The sequence below is a fragment of the Theropithecus gelada genome, chromosome 19 (assembly GCF_003255815.1).
Source record: "Theropithecus gelada isolate Dixy chromosome 19, Tgel_1.0, whole genome shotgun sequence".
NCBI classification, from domain to species: domain Eukaryota; kingdom Metazoa; phylum Chordata; class Mammalia; order Primates; family Cercopithecidae; genus Theropithecus; species Theropithecus gelada.
The window spans coordinates 40,448,113-40,461,175 of NC_037687.1; the positions used below are offsets into that span (position 1 = coordinate 40,448,113).

General features: G+C 42.3%; 1 protein-coding gene across 1 annotated transcript in view; it reads left to right on the forward strand.

The window, feature by feature from the left end:
- Window positions 1–1,773: 1,773 nt before the first annotated feature.
- The window catches only part of LOC112613033 (galectin-16), a 21,139-nt gene continuing 9,849 nt past the window's right edge, over window positions 1,774–13,063 (forward strand). Inside the window, exon 1 of the mRNA XM_025368155.1 lies at window positions 1,774–1,960. The gene's annotated coding sequence lies outside the window, so the exon portion shown is untranslated. The remainder of the gene's footprint in view (window positions 1,961–13,063) is intronic.

Sequence of the window (13,063 nt, forward strand, 5' to 3'; positions counted from 1 at the left end):
TCACACGGAAGCCTGGACACAATTCAGAAGAACCAACCCAAGGAAGCAAAAATGTCACCACTACCTGTGAGTTAAAAAGGCACAGCCTTCAGTAATCTGAAGTCACATGAAAGAACGTGGAAAAAGGGAGATTTTATGAGATGAAAATATGAGTTTCTATTGTGAATGCTTTACTGAGATTGGGGGTGTGTGGAAGAGACCCTGGGGCTATGGTGTCTGAGATGTTTGTGGGATGTCGGGTGTGAATCCTGGACCAGTGTAACCCTCTGTGAGGGTGTGATAGTGTCTGATAAGAGTCAGCTCTGCTGAGATGATGTTACTTTAGGTAAAAGGTGGAGAGCCCACCAGGATGGCTGGGACGTGCCTGAGTGTAAGAGGGTGACTGTGTTTTGTCTTCCTGTCTGTGATGTGAGTGTGTGTGTGAGCACACCCAGACCAATGCATGAGCATCTTTATATGGACAGTGAGCAGACATGTGTGACTCAGTGAGTGGTGTGGCTCTGTTTGACTGTGGTTGTGTGTGTGCTGGGATGTGACTAGGTGTTGAACTGGGAACATGCACGTGGCCTTCTGTCCATGTGAAGTTTCCTCCTCACACATCAGGACCTCTGCTGAAGCACCCATGTATCTTCTCATATATGTCAATGTGGATCCTGGATGGCAGAACTGGTGGGGATCTTGGGGACTGGGAGTTACCAATGACTCATTTGTGAGCATTCACGAGAGCAGAATGTATGATCTGTAGATGTCTTTTCCCAGACAGAGTGGAAAAGAAGAATCCAGACTATGGGAACCCTTCAAAGTAAGAATTACTAATAAAGACAAAAAAATAAAAAGTAAAGTAGAGGAAAAAAGAGTTTTAAATAATCCCCTTTGTACCCGGGAAACTAAATTAGGCAGAGTTCAAGTAATGGATCTAAGATGGCATTGCCAGTAAGAGGCAGAATCAGGACTGGAGTCCAGGCAGCCTGGCTCCTGAATCCTAGCTCCTAACTACGAGACCCTAGTGTCTTTAGGAATATGGAGTTCTGACTGTGATAGGGTGAAAGAGGGAAGTCCTCACAGTTTGCCTGTTGATCCCTAATTTTCTGCATCATGGGAATCTGTCACCAAAGAGGAAGCTGAACCTGGCCCAGCCCCTTTCACCCACTCTCAATCCCCTAGCAGGTACCACACAGAAGGCCTGTGTCCTTGTCCATTGGTTCTTGCATGAAAATCAGAGGGACACTGATCCTCCCTTTCATGTGAGTACTGTATGGCACAGGGGTGGAAAAGAAAGGAGAATATTTACTCAGGAGGTGGTCTCATGTGAGTGATGTGGAAATGTCTAGTTGGCAGGATGGAGGCACCATACAGGTGCAGGTTCTGGAGACCCTCCAGCACCAGGCACGAGACCTGCAGTGGATGAACTGTCAGTCAGTCATGCAGCCTAGGGGAGGAGAACACTCAGGGGTTAGGGCTGTGGCTCTTTATCAAGAGGCATAGAATTTTCAGGGAATGGACAAGGCATAGGCCCAGGTAAGTGACTGTGGCTCACTTTCCACCTTGTGAGGGGCAGAGCCTCTCCTCACTTGGGGGATGTATGAGGAGCTAAGACAGCACCACAGGGACCAGGCCTGCAGTATCACCAGCGAGACCAGGGAGGCTTTCTTCTGCTTTGAGGAAAGGAAGGAAGGGATTTGTGTGTGTGTTGAGTGTGTGCCCCACAAGGGAGGGGTCTGCCCAACACTCTGTGTGCTTTGCTCTCAGCAGTGACCCAGAGCTGCAGGTGGAATTCTACACTGGGATGAATGAGAACTCAGACATCGCCTTCCATTTCTGAGTGCACTTTGGTCATTGTTTGATAATTGACAGCCACGTGTGTGGGGCCTGGAAGTGTGAGGGGAGATGCTGCAATGTGTTCTTTGAGGACGGCAAACCATTTGATCTGAGCATCTTGGTGCTGGACAATGAATACCCGGTGAGTGCCCAGGAGCTCCCGGTATCCAGCCTCCATGGGTTCTCAGAGCAGGAGGCAGCTCTCCCTGGCCTGGCCCAGTAGTTTTTCAGGACCCATTTCTCATAACTACTCTTGCCCCAGGCTTTTTATCACAGAGCATCCTCTGCTTGCACTGCCATCCTCAGCTCGTTTCCAAAATCTGACCGTGATCAGTATCAGCTCATCTGGCATTTCCCCCAAGATGAAGAATCTCCTCTGTCTTTTCCCACTGTATTCATTTCTACTTATGCTGCTATTTAAATTTTCACTTCACTGAATGAATACAATATTCATAAGAATAAAATTGTTTAGTTAATGAAAAATTAAGTCTTTGTCTCACTCCTGGACCCAATCTTATCTGAGAGCATTACCCCTGCTCTGCTCTCCTTCCACAGGAAATAGTTGCTTATAGAAGCATATAGATCTATAATTTCATTTGTTTTTAAGAAAATCCTAGTATACATTGCTCTACACATTACACCTTTAAAACTGAGTTGATTTGCTGTCAAATAATATATATTGAAGATATCATCTATTAATGGTGCTTCCTCAGTTTTTAAAGAATGCATAATATTGCATTATAAGGATTACCCCAAATTATTGATCTTCACTCTTTTGAAGGGCCTTGAGGTTATTTCCAATATTTTGCTCTCACTAATGGTGCTGTATTAAGACTTCTAGTCAATTCTTTTGTTTTATCCACCTCCCTTACTTATATTGAAAGATAACCACAAAGAAATGAAATAACTGATTTGAAAATGTGTGCATTTTAAATTTAACAAATTGACACATAGAAGGTTACTTTGTAGCCTCAGTAATGAAGAATATGTACAAATGTTCTGGCCCTTTCTTATGAGTAGGGCAAAAGATTCACATTTTATTCAGATTCCAGTGAGGGATCTCTTTCTATGCTTAGAAACTGTTCAGAATGATAGCCTATGTTTTGCAACACTTGTCCGGTTCTACCTCTCCAACACTTGAGTTTTATTCTTGGCCACCATCAGCCCAGATCTAGGCAACTCCAAAGAGAAACGGGGCCATCAGCAGGGAATGGCAGTCATAGTTCATGGAACTGATATATATGCATTCAATGAACATAATCAGTGTTAATCCTATTTGAATCCCTGTACAAGATGCAGGGATTCAAGTTCATGAAACAGTGACTAGCCATGGGGATTTTCTACGCTAGATACGAAGCTGAGAAAACATAGACAATGTGACATAGAGTGGTACAGCCTTGCTGGAGGAATGAGAGGAAACACTAGAAATAACGTGAGCTCTCTCTCAAATAGTTAATCTTAAACAGAAGCGTGAATCTTGGGTTCTGTTATATAACTAGTAGTTTTCTCAGGGGATGTTGTAGGTACTAGGCAAGAGTGGAGAGAAGGCTGAAAGTTTGTTTGGTGGCATACTGTCTTTCTGAGGCATTTTTCCTCTTGTAGGTAATAATAAATGGCCAACACCATTACATCTTTGCCCATCCACTTCCACCATGTTCTGTGAAGACTGTGCAAGTGTGGGAAGATGTCTCCCTGATCTCAATGTCTGTCTGCAATTGAGGGAGATGACCACACACCTCATTGTTGAGGAATCCCTCTTTCCATGTGACCATAGGATCCCCAGAGCCTGTTAACAGCATGATCTCTCCTCACCCTTTTCCCTGCAGTTGGTCATTAAAACATCACCAAACTTCCCAGAATTTGGTTCTTGCTTTAAGAGGGAAAGAGGAAATGGTCATCCCCAAGAGGCCCTGAGGAACTTTATGGGAGGCATCCAGAAATCAAATAGGATAAACCTTCCTGTGACTCCATGAGTGAAAGACCAGGTCCCCGGAATGTCTGAGAAGACATTAGGTACAGCATCCTTCAACAGCACGTTGTTGACATCAGAGAATCTGAGACAAAATCTTTACCCTGTCTCAGATGACTCACTGCACCAAAATGTTAGGTAGCTGTTTACAGCCACACAGATGTACCTCATGGCTTTGGGGAGAAATTTTGTAACTTAAGAACCATCTCGTGGAATTTCCTAATTCTTTCCATTATTTTCAGGATATTCATTGTGTGTTAACATGGTGCCTGGCTCTGTTCAGGCTGCCATGCAGGAGCTTTACAAAAAGACAGACTTCTCACATGAAAATTTCAATCCAAGCAATAGTTAGAGAATCACAGGAGTCCAAAGATTTCTCTTAAGGAACCCCAATTGTGGAAGACAGTGTGGCAATTCCTCATGGATCTAGAACTAGAAATACCATTTGACTCAGCAATCCCATTACTGGGCATATAACCAAAGGATTATAAATCATTCTGCGATGAAGACACATGCACACGTGTGTTTATTGCGGCACTATTCACAATAGCAAAGACTTGGAACCCACCCAAAAGTCAATCAATGATAGGCTGGATTAAGAAAATGTGGCACATATACACCATGGAAAACTATGCAGCCGTAATAAAGGATGAGTTTATGTCCTTTGCAGGGACATGGATGAAGTTGGAGACCATCATTCTCTGCAAACTATCAGAAGATCAGAAAACCAAACACCACATGTTCTCACTCATAAGTGGGAGTTGAACAGAGAGAACACATGGACACAGGGAGGGGAACATCACACACCGGGGCCTGTTTGGGGGTGGGGGCTAGGGGAGGGATAACATTAGGAGAAATACCTAATGTAGGTGACAGGTTGATGGGTGCAGCAAACCACCATGGCACGTGTCTATCTATGTAACAAAACTGCACGTTCTGCACATGTAACCCAGAACTAAAGTATAATTTTTAAAAAACTAAAAAATAATAATAATAATTGCGAGATTTTTCCAAAGTATGTGGCAGAATCCTGGGATTTCTGTTTAAAAACAAGTGGTCATGGTTTTAGATCAGAAAATATGTAGTTTATTTTTGGGATGGACACGATTCATACACATGGACACAGTAAGCTGACCTTGCTTTGCTGCTGTTTCATTAGGCATTGCAGCACAGCAAATCTCCCAACACATGTTGGCTTAGAGAAATCATTTACTCCGATCTTTCTTGGTTAACTGGACTCATGTGGGTAGTAGATCATGTGGTGAAGTCATGTTTTCTGAAGTATCTTTTAGTTTGGGATTCCAGAGGATGCTTCACTCATGTCTGACTCAACACAAGGGCTGGGTGAACACCTACGGGTTGGCTGATTATCTCCTTTCCTACGTCACTTCCCCATTCATGCCTTGAATTCTCTCAAATCATAAGAGTCTCATGGTTCTTGGACTTAAGGAATGATGATTGGCTGCCACCAAAGAAAGCCTTCCAAAAGGCTCAGGAAGAAGGTGCAAGGCATCATAGGACCTGGCTTTGAAAGGTGGACAGTGTCACTTCTATGACATTATATGGATCAAACTGAGCCATACACAAGCCCAAATCAAAGGGAGGAGGGTTTCATAAGATGTGGTTATTTTGACATGTAGTCATGAGGGAGCATCCTTGGCAACTATTTCCATTCAGTCCTCACTGGCTTACGTGTTTCCCATATACCAAAAGCACTAATCCTGTAAGAAACCACTGAAGGTAATACACTTATAGGAACAGGCTCAGATTGACGTCCACAATGTTATCATCCCATCAGGATCTGGTGTCCATGAAGTGACTACAAATTATCAGATGCACTTTCTTTCAACATAAACACTAAAGAAATACATTATCTGCCCTATACAAATTAAACATACAAGACTAAAACAGATGTAGGAAAATGCAGTGAACACACTTATTTTAGAGGGGCAAAAGATAATAAGCAGCACCCTGAAAGCAAGATGGGTCACCAACAGCTCTACTGGAGCCACCCACAAAAAAAAAATCAGCCAGGGTTCTCACCCTTGTTGCATTTGCTCAAACTAGCATCGCCTTGTCTGAAAATATTGTCTTGATATGTGCTGCTTCTGTTTCTATATGTACTTAAAGGATATAGGTCTCTTTAAGTTGGATTAAGTGTTGTTCCTTGAATTAATAAGCAAGACATCCACTCAGTGAAAGAAATCGTGCTAGCCTTTTGTACATGAATAAAAATTAAAACAAAAAAACCAATACAAACAAACAAAAAAAATAGGCATCCGTCACTGGTTCATCATTGCTGAAATCAGCAAGACCCCTATTTTCAACTTCTCTGAAAACGTTTCTCTGCGACAATTGGCTCCACCTTCTACTGTCAGCTTCTTAGAACTCCTACCAAGTAGGAACAATGACAGCCCTTTTCCCTCTATAAGAACTGTTGTCATCTGGTTCATAGCACAAATAGAGAACCATTTACGAGAAGATAAACAATATATTACCTAAAAGCCAAACAATGCAGATTGAAAAGGGTCTCAACAAATAGCCTCTTTGTCTGCAGGGCCTATCACAGGTGTCAACTTGATCATCTTCATCCTCTCTTTCCATGTTCATTGCCACAGCTTGTTCAACTCCAACCTTACTCATGGGTATGCCTCTCTCCTTGCCCTCCTTTAAGCTAATATCCAGATACCTTGAGGTGTCAATGCACAGTAAATGACATCTTCGTGCCTTTCTTGTTGCTTTCCTGTATGAACTGAAATTCCCTCCACTTTCACTGCAAAGTCTCAGGTTCTTGTTAGGTACACTTTCCTCCTTATATCATCCCTCTCACAGTTTTGGTCACCTCTCTGTTTTGATGATGGTTCATAGGCCCTCATCAGCATGGAAACCATTTCTTGGGGAATTAGGCAATTCTTGCTCTGAGTGGATAAAAACTATCTTGGAACCCATGAATTTCTGAGCAGAACGTGAATTTGATTTCATATCTACATGTCGCTGGATGATGCCCATTGTATTTGAAAAACCTACAGTGTCCTACATGCTGCCCCTACTATACAAACACACAGTGACTGCCTTTTCTTGACTGATATTCACCAGTTCAGTTCAGCTCATTTAGGCCATTTGTTACACTCATCTTCATACCAGCTACTACCCTATGCTCATCATGGCCAGGAGTGATGTCTCAGATAAAAAGAGAAGACATAGAGCCAAGGAACCAATGTTGAACAAACGATTTTTTATTTGCCTCTGGAGACTTACTCAATGTCTCTTTCATGCTTGTCCACCCAAATTTATGGTCTTCTCCCAGCAAATACATCATTGCTCAAAACACAGTAGGTTATTTCTGCACTCTAAAAGCTTACCTACTGAAAGGTCTTTAGGGCTTTTCTGTTTTTGCTGAAAGCCCCCAAAGAATAAATCTACTCTTTGACAATGTTGTCCTTGATGTCCAAAGCTGTGTTTCTTCTGTGGTGCTGTCCGTGGTGCTGAGATCTGGTGCTTATGGGCCTGTATTTGCAAGTGAGGGGCCAATAACACAGAATTAACAGAGAAATTTTTTGTTTTGTTCTGTTTTGTATTTGATAAATCACACCTCAAAAAATGTATGATGAATGGAGCAGGAATTGAATTTGGATTTTCAGACCACGATTTCTGCAGTGCCCTCTCTCACCCCTCCTCTTCAACATAGTGTTGAAGTCCTGGCCAGAGCAATCAGGCAAGAGAAAGAAAGAAAGGGCATCCAAACAGAAAGAGAGGTCAAACAATCCCTGTTTGCAGACCTGATTCCATATCTAGAAAATATCATAGTCACCACCCTAACGATTCTTAAGCTGGTTTCAGGACACAAAATCAATGTGCAAAAATCACTAGAACTCCTATATGCCAACAACAGTGAAGCACAGGGCCAAATCAGGACTGCAGTTTCATTCACGATTGCCATAAAAAGAATAAAATACCTAGAAATACAGCTAACCAGGAGGTGTAAGATTGTTACCCTGAGAATTACAAAACACTGCTTAAAAAACCAGAGATGATCCAACCAAATGGAAAAACATCCCCTGCTCTTAGATAGCAAGAGTCATTATCATTAAAACAGCCATACTGCCCAAAGAAATGTACAGATTCAATGCTATTTCTATTGAACTACCTATGAAATCCTTCATAGAATTAGAAAAAACTATTTTAAAATACACATGGAACCAAGAATGAGTTGAATAACCAAGACAATTCTAAGCAAAAAGAACCAAGCTGGAAACATCACATTACCCAACATCAAACTGTACTACGGGGCCACAGTAACTGGACAGTATGGTGCTGGTACAAAAACAGACACACAGACCAGTGGGACAGAAGAGAGAGCCCAGAAATAAGGTCGCACACCTACAACCATCTGACTTTCGACTAAGCTGACCAAACAAGCAATGTAAAAAGGATTTCCTATTCAAGAAATGGTTCTGAGTAACTGGCTAGTCATATGCAGATGATTGAAACTGAACTTCTTCCTCACATTATATAGAAAAATCAACTCAATATGGGTTAAAGACTTAAATGTAAATGCAAAACTATAAAAACCCTGGAAGACTACATAGGTAATATCATTCTGAATGTAGAAATGGAAAAAAGTTTTATGACAAACATGCCAAAAGCAATCACAAGAAAAGCAAAAATTGAGAGTGGATTTATTTAAGCTAAAGAGCTTCTGCACAGCAACAGAAACTATCAACAGAGTCAACAGACAATCTACAGAATGGGAGAAAATATGTGAAAATTTTGTATCTGAAAAAGGTCTTATATCTAGCATCTACAAGGAACTTCAGTAACTTTGCAAGAAAAGACAAACAACTCCATTAAAAAGTAGGCAAAGGGGCTGGGCATGGTGGCTCACACCTGTAATTCCAGCACTTTGGGAGGCTGAGGCAGGCCTATCATGAGGTCAGAAGATAACTGGAGACCAGCCTGCCAAACATGGTGGTCTCAGACACCCAGACCAATGGAACAGAATGGAGACCCCAGAAATAAGGCCATACACCTACAACTATCTGATCTTCAATAAATCTGACCAAACAAGCAATGAAGAAAAGACTCCCTGTTCAAGAAATGATGCTGGGAGAACCGGCTAGCCATATGCAGAATACTGAAACCGAACTCCTTCTTTAAACCATATACAAAAATCAATTCAAGATGGATTAAAGACTTAAATGTAAAATCCAAAACTAGAAACACGCTGGAATGAGAGAACTACAAACACACCTACAGAATGTGAGAAAATATTTCCAAACTATGTATCTGAAGAAGATCTAGTATCTGAGAATCTATAAGAAACTTCAACAACTTTACAAGAAAGAAAAAACAAACCCATAAAAGAGTGGGTAAAGGGCTTAGCACAATGGCTCATGCCTGTAATTCCAGCACGTTGGGCAGCCAAGGCTGGTGGATGGCTTGAGCCCAGGAATTTGAGAACAGGCTGGGTAACATGGCAAAAACCCGTCTCTACTAAAATTAGAAAATATTAGCCTGGCATGGCGACATGAGCCTGTAGTCCCAGCTACTCAGGAGGCTGAGCTGGGAGGATCACCTGAGCCCAGGAGCCAGAGGGTGCAGTGAGCTGAGACGGTGCCACACCACTCCAGCCTGTGTGTCAGGGTGAGACCTGTTTTAAAACAACCACAAAAAAAGATGAGCATAGGACAGGAACAGACACTTTTCAAAAGTGGACATACAGGTGGCCAAAAAGCATATAATAAAAGCTTAACATCACTGAACATTAGAGAAAAACAAATCAAAACCAAAATGAGATACCATCTCACACCAGTCAGAATGGCTCTTATTAAAAAGTCAGAAAAGGACAGATACTGACAAGGTTATGAAGAAAAGGGAGCACTTACACATTGTTGGTGGAAGTGTAAATTAGTTCACCCGTTGTGGAAAGCAGCGTGGTGATTCCTCAAACAGCCAACAACAGAACTACCATTCAACCCAGCAATTCCATCACTGGGTGTATACCCAGAATAATAGAAATCATTCTGCCATAAAGACATATGCACATGAATGTTCATTGCAAAACTATTCACAATAGCAAAGACATGGAATGAACCCAAATGCTCATCAAGGACAGATTAAATACAGAAAATGTGGTATACGTATACAATGGAATACTATGCAGTCCTACAAAAGAGTGAGATTATGTCTTTTGCATTAACATGGATGGAGCTGGAAGTCATTATTCTCAGCAAACTAATGCAGGAACAAAAAACCAAATACGGTATGTTCTCACTTATAAGAGTGAACTAAATGATGAGACTCATGGACACTAAGAGGAGAACAACACACACTGGGACCTACTTGAGGGTGGAGGGTGAAAGGTACAATAGGAGCAAAAAATAACTATTGAGTACTATGCTTAGTACCCAGATGAAGAAATCATATTTACCACAAAACCCATGACACAACTTTATCTGCATATGTACCACTGAACCTAAAATAAAAGGAAAAATAAATCAAAGAAAAAAACAAATCTCAATTCTGTTCCAAGATGGCCGAATAGGAACAGCTCTGATCTGTGGCTCCCAGCATGATCAACGCAGAAGATGGTGACTTCTGCATTTACAACTGAGGTACCTGGTTCATCTCATTGGGACTGGTTGGACAGTGGGTGCAGCCCAAGGAGGGTGAACTGAAGCAGGGCGGGGCATCGCCTCATCCGGGAAGCACAAGGGGTCGGGGGAATTCCCTTTCCTAGCAAAGGGAAGCCATGACAGACTGTACCTGGAAAATCGGGAGGCTGCCAACCAAATACTGTGCTTTTCCAATGGTCTTAGCAAACGGTACACCAGGAGATTATATCCTGCGCCTGGCTCCACAGGTCCCATGCCCACAGAGCCTTGCTCACTGCTAGCGCGGCAGTCTGAGGTCGACTTGGGAGGCAGCAGCCTGGCAGGGGGAGGGGTGTCCACCATTCCTGAGGCTTGCATAGGTAAACAAAGTGGCTGGGAAGCTCAAACTGGGCAGAGCCCACCACAGCTCTGTAAGGCCTGCTGCCTCTGTAAACCCCCCCTCAGGGGGCAGGGCATAGCTGAACACCAGGCAGCAGAAATTTCTGCAGACTTAAATGTCCCAGTCTGACAGGTCTGAAGAGAGCATGGTTCTCCCAGCACGGTGTTTGAGCACTGAGAACCAACAGCCTACTTCCCCAAGTGGGTCCCTGACCCCCTTGTAGCCTAACTGGGAGACAGCTCCCAAAAGGGGCCGACTGACACCTCATACAGGTGCGTATCCCTCTGGGACAAAGCTTCTGGAGGAAGGATCAGGCAGCAATATTTGCGGTTCTGCAATATTTGCTGTTCTGCAGCCTCCGCTGGTGATACCCAGGCAAACAGCGTCTGGAGTGGACCTCCAGCAAACTCAAACAGACCTGCAGCTGAGGGACCTGAGTGTTAGAAGGAAAACTAACAAACAGAAAGGAATAGCATCAACATCAACAAGAAGGACATCCACACCAAAACCCCATCTGTAGGTCACCAGCATCAAAAATGCTGTAAAACCACAAAGATAGGGAACCAGAGAAGAAAAGCTGAAAACTTGAAAAACCAGAGTGCCTCTTCTCCTCCAAAGGATCGTGGCTCCTCACCAGCACCAGAACAAAGCTGGACACAGACTGACTTTGATGAGCTGACAGAAGTAGGCTTCAGAAGGTTGGTAATAACAAACTTCTCCGAGCTAAAGGAGGTTCTTTGAACCCATTGCAAGGAAGCTAAAAATCTTGAAAAAAGATTAGATGAATGGCTAACTAGAATAAACAGTGTAGAGAAGACCTTAAATGACCTGATGGAGCTGAAAACCATGGCATGAGAACTACGTGATGCATGCACAAGCTTCAGTAGCCGATTCAATCAAGTGGAAGAAAGGGTAACAGTGATCGAAGATCAAATTAATGAAATAAAGTGAGAAGTGAAGTTTAGAGAAAAAAGAGTAAAAACAAACAAACAAAGCCTCCAAGAAATATGGGACAATATGAAAAGAACAAATCTACATTGGATTGGTGTACCAGAAAGTGATGGGGAGAATGGAACCAAGTTGGAAAACACTCTTCAGGATATTATCCAGGAGAACTTGCCAACCTAGCAAGGCAGGCCAACATTCAAATTCAGGAAATACAGAGAATACCACAAAGATACTCCTCGAGAACAGCAACCCAAGACACATAATTCTCAGATTAGCCAAGGTTGAAATGAAGGAAAAAATGTTCAGGGCAGCTAGAGAGAAAGGTCAGGTTACCCACAGAGAGAAGTCCATCAGACTAACAGCAGGTCTCCTGGCAGAAACCCTACAAGCCAGAAGAGACTTGGGGCCAATATTCAACATTCTTAAAGAAAAGAATTTTCAACCCAGAATTTCATATCCAGCCAAACTAAGCTTCATAACTGAAGGAGAAATAAAATTCTTTACAGAGAAGCAAATGCTGAGAGATTTTGTCACCACCAGGCCTGCCTTACAAGAGCTCCTGAAGGAAACACTAAACATGGAAAGGAACAACTGGTACCAGCCACTACAAAAACATGCCAAATTGTAAAGACCATTGATGCTAGCAAGAAACTGCATCAACTAACGGGTAAAATAATCAGCTAACATCATAATGACAGGATCAAATTCACACATAACAATATTAACCTTAAATGTAAATGGGCTAAATGCTCCAATTAAAAGACACAGACTAGCAAATTGGATAAAGAGTCAAGACCCATCAGTGTGCTGTATTCAGGAGACCCATCTCATGTGCAGAGACACACATAGGCTCAAAATAAAGGGATGGAGGAAGATCTACCAAGCAAATGGAAAGCAAAAAAAAGCAGGAGTGGCAATCCTAGTCTCTGATAAAACAGACTTTAAACCAACAAAGATCAAAAGAGACAAAGAAGGCCATTACATAATGGTAAAAGGATCAATTCAACAAGAGCTAACTATCCTAAATATATATGCACCCAATACAGGAGCATCCAGATTCATAAAGCAAGTCCTTAGACACCTGCAAAGACACTTAGACTCCCATACAATAATAATGGGAGACTTTAACACCCCACTGTCGATGTTAGACAGCTCACCGAGACAGAAGGTTAACAAGGATATCCAGGATTTGAACTCAGCTCTGGATCAAGTAGACTTAATAGACATCTACAGAACTCTCCACCCCAAATCAACAGAATATACATTCTTCTCAGCACATCGCACTTACTCCAAAATTTTTTTTTTTTTTTTTTTTTTTTTTTTTTTTTTTTTTTT